The sequence below is a fragment of the Lolium rigidum genome, chromosome 2 (genome assembly GCF_022539505.1).
Source record: "Lolium rigidum isolate FL_2022 chromosome 2, APGP_CSIRO_Lrig_0.1, whole genome shotgun sequence".
NCBI classification, from domain to species: Eukaryota; Viridiplantae; Streptophyta; class Magnoliopsida; order Poales; family Poaceae; genus Lolium; species Lolium rigidum.
The window spans coordinates 276,864,639-276,869,001 of record NC_061509.1 but is presented as its reverse complement, the minus strand read 5'-3'; the positions used below and the strand labels follow the sequence as shown (position 1 = coordinate 276,869,001).

At 41.5% G+C, this 4,363-nt stretch overlaps 1 long non-coding RNA gene across 1 annotated transcript; it reads right to left on the bottom strand.

Moving 5' to 3' along the window:
- Positions 1-1,021: 1,021 nt before the first annotated feature.
- Positions 1,022-3,259, bottom strand: LOC124693503. Its single transcript, XR_007000047.1, has 3 exons — positions 3,178-3,259; positions 2,252-2,361; positions 1,022-1,213 (listed from the first exon to the last, which is right to left on the bottom strand). It is a non-coding gene; the product is annotated as an uncharacterized LOC124693503 (long non-coding RNA).
- Positions 3,260-4,363: the final 1,104 nt, after the last annotated feature.

The following is a 4,363-nucleotide window of genomic DNA, read 5'->3' as shown; positions in this document are numbered from 1 at the left end:
CAGGACAGACGGGAGCCGTGCCTGGAACGGACTCGACCTCCAGCTTACTGCCCAGGAGCAAGCCATGTTCTTTGCTTCCACACACATGGTCCTAGCCTCCTAGGTGATGGACATACGACTAAATTCTGGGATGACAGATGGCTCAATGGCCGCTCCATCAGCCGAGCTTGCCCCACAGCTGCATGCCTGCTTTCCCAAGAGGCGGAGGAAGACCAGAACAGTTGCAGATGCCATGCTAGACAACAACTGGGCACGCGACATCCACGGGATCCTCGGCGTGCACGAGATCGGGCAATACCTCCAAATCTGGCGCCAACCGCAACTGATTACCCTAACAGACATGCCCGATCAGCTGCTCTGGAAGTGGAGCCCTAGCGGCGCATATTCGGCGCGCTCCTGCTACCTCGCCTCCTTCCGGGGATCGACCACTTGCCACGCTTGGAAACTAATTTGGAAAAGTTGAGCGCCCCGCGGGTCAAGTTCTTCCTATGGCTGGCCAACAAGAACAACGGCTGACCGTTTGCAACGCCGAGGCCTCCAACACAACAACCCTCGGTGCACCCTGTGTGATCAAGAGCCGGAGACAATGCATCACCTACTCATCACATGCCCTTTCTCGAGGCAAGTGTTGCATGAGACACTATCCTGGCTACGACTGATATGCCAGCCACCTGATGGAGAGCCATCGCTCAACGAATGGTGGCTCACGGCCATGCTTGCCACGCCAAAACCCATGCGCAAAGGTCTGGCCTCCGACACGCTTCTAACAGCATGGATGATCTGGAAGCAGAGGAATGCCTGCACCTTCGACAACGAGCGGCCCTCGATATCTGTAACTATGGATAGAATTAGGAGTGAGGCGGCGCTTTGGGCAAAAACCGGAGCAGCCGGTCTTAGAGACATCATCCCAACCACCTGGGACGTGCACTAATCCCTATATCTTTAATTCTGCACTAACCCTCTTAGGAGGCCTGTTCTCTTCTTCTATGCAATGAAAAGAAACGCAATGTCATTGCGTTTTCTCGAAAAAAAGTTCTTACTTCAAAACCCATAAAGGATGTGTCTCCCATCTTTGGTAGCTTGATACTGATAACACCTGACGTTGTTCATGCTCTGAAGTCCATGCCACATTTTCCTTACGGTGGGACAATAAAATATCCTTGTTGGGAATCCCCTGGTCCCTTCTCTTTTTCATTGGATAAATTTGGGGTTACTGGAGGTGCAATGCAAACACCGATCAGTACAAATATAAAATACTACTTTAGTGCATCAGATGGGTTTTTCACGATTACACCAAGCAAGTGAAGTAAGATAAACATTATATTGCGGAAAAGAAGCTACTGTTGTGCCAGTGACCATTTTGTAATAAAAGTAAGAGAAATCAGCAAGCCCAAAGCACCATTTTATTCTTAAGCTAAACAGAATTACATGGTAGAATAGATGCTTCAATATTAGAACCTATATGAAATCGAGTGAATTAAATAAGTGACACCTAGGAGGAATTAGTAATCAAATTACTTGAGGTAGAAGTGAGGATTGTATCCAGGCTGTCTCGCCCACCACCCATGGTGCTATCAAGTAAACCCCTTGGATGATTCTTGCGTCAAATTGGGTAGATTTTTTAGAAGTTCCACTGGAGTAGTTAGCTAACGTAGCTTGCTTAAAATGGCTGGCCAACTTATGTTCAAATCATTCAAATTGGATGTCATGAGAAAGAAGCTAAAAGGTGGTAAGTTACTAGGGGTCTGCTGGTAATTTCGTTCAGCTTGAACCAAGAACATGCAAAGGTCAAGCTTAATCTGGAACTTAAGTTGATTTTTCAGATCAAAAGGGGCCTCTACCCTTGGTTCCATTTGAGAAAATGAAACCCTGTAGGGCAGATTTTCAAGGTTACATTACATTGCATTTTGGATTCCAAACTAACAAAAGCAGGGCAGAAAGGAAACTGAAACTGAAACTGGAGGAAGGTTTTAAAGTTTCTCTATAAATTTTAAAAAGCCCCACTTAACTCAATCTTAATCCAGAACTCAAGTTCATTCTGAGCCAACCTCAACTCAAGTCAGCTATGTGTGTGTACTCAAATCACCTGAATTTCAGAATTTCTCCATTTGGCTAGAGATCCTTATTTGTCTAATATAAGGTAGTAAAACGAAATTCTTATTTATGATAGGATAATTAAATAAACAAAATAATCTGAAACGATTGAACTATAAAGCATGCATAAAATACAACCAAACAGGATGAAACATACAGATTTAAATTTAACAACCACCAGTCTCCAGGCACAACTGCTGAGTAGTCTGCAACTGCATAATTGCTTCTGTAACAAATTCATCGATACAAGGCTCCCCTTTTATGCACCTGGTAATACAAGAATGAAATAAGATAAGATGATGATGCAAATAGGATAATTTGATTGCATACCATGTAATATATTACTACTGATTTATTACTACTTGATACATTTAGTGGTTATAAAAAAAAAATGTTTCATAATAATACATAGATAACACTGAAAAGAAAAATGATGAAAATGCATACTAAATAAGAGAACACCAAAAAGGGTCAACGACTGATAATTAACATGCAGGAAAATTATTAAACCCGCCAGGTAGGGGTCGACCACTCGACCCTACAGCCTTCTTCATAGGAAAAAAGATACTCTATCCACTGAGTTGTCAGTTTATTTATTAATTTATTTTTATAACTGAAAACTATAGGGGAGGCCCCGACAGTAGATTTTATAAATACGAACAAATATGTACAGGGAACAGAGGGGAGAAGGATGATCAGAGGGTGTAGCCCCAGGATATAAACAGAGGGCATAGCCCAAGAAAAAACCTTACAGCGCATCAAACCACATAATCATGGGCATTCTAGCACCCTCCTTCAAATGGAAGGATAGGAGAAAAAAGGTCCCTTTTGAAAGAGAACCAAGCACTAATACTAGGAGTTGTTGTTTTTCACTTTTTGGTTTCTGGATTATTAGGGGGCGTGTAACACCCAAACTCTTCCCCTTTTCAATGAAATGAAATAGAAATGCTTTTTGCATTTTCTCAAAAAAATATTGTAAAAAATCTTAGTTTTTCGGTTGCCAGATGGACCAGCCAGCTAGCCAGCCATAACCAGAAGTTCAAAGAAGAAAGGCTTCCCAAGCGAAGATCTTGCTAAACAAACCATGTCTTGGCTCAAACTGGTCCGGGCTCAAACTGATATTAATCGAGAGCCAGAAACGTTTACTGGAATAGCACCTCCGAAGGATCCCTCCTCACAGAGATTGCAAAACCCATTGTTGTCCATCCTGGAAAAAAAATCAGAAGCAGGTCTTTTGTGTTGAGACGATCGTTTATTAAGAGCCAGAAAAAGAAGACTTGATCTTGTGGGTGCATTTAGACTTCCAAAGTCACTTCGACAAGATTGAAGACGGTACATGATAGCATTGAAGAATAAAGAATTTTGAAGCAGAGAAGGTTGGACCCCAGCTATAAATCCAGCAGTTAAGGTCATTTTCGTTGTAGGTGGCTTGAGACCAAGGTTTAAAATAGCGCGCTATTTCTCCGCTAATACCACGCAATAGCATATTTGAAAGGTCTACGCTAAATTTTAATAATTTTGCTCGCTATGGCGCTATTTGTGAAATAGCATGATATATCGTGCTAAAACATCATAGCGTTAGCGCGCTATCTTTTCAAGCTAAGTTGCTTTTCACTTTTCGGTGGCAATGAACTACAATATGTTGATTCCTCTTCTAGATTAGAACTTAATATCGCTAATGCTGATGATTCTTAATAAAGAATTTATACTATGGTGTTGCCTTGTGGAATACTGATGTTAGCCTTCTGAAAAATTGGAGATCTATTTGTTGTATGTGGTTATGTATGTATGATTCAGTTATTTTTGGACTAAATACCCAACCTTTTTAGCGACATCCTTTATTTTAGACTATATTTGATATATTTTTAAAAACGCTATTTGAAATATAGCACGCAATTAGCACGATATAGCGTCCATAGCGTTTGAAGGAGGCCGACTCTATTTTATTTAGCACGCTATTTTAAACCTTGCTTGAGACTGGATGACCAATTGCCTAAATTCGTGATACTTATCGAATACTTGAGCAGAAAGGGGGAGGTGAAAAGCATCAATTGGATCATTGAGGGTTACAATATCTTTGACACATGCGAGCTTAATGCAAAAGAATAAAGCCTAGGGAATTTGGTGAAATGAGTCTCAGCCTACCAGCTGTCACACCAGAAAAGGACCAAGTCTCTAGAATAGAAAAAGTAGGAAGCAATCCTTTCACGTTTCGGACAAAGCTTAAGGATATCTGTCTACCAGAAAGATTCAGAACAGAAAAGGCAGG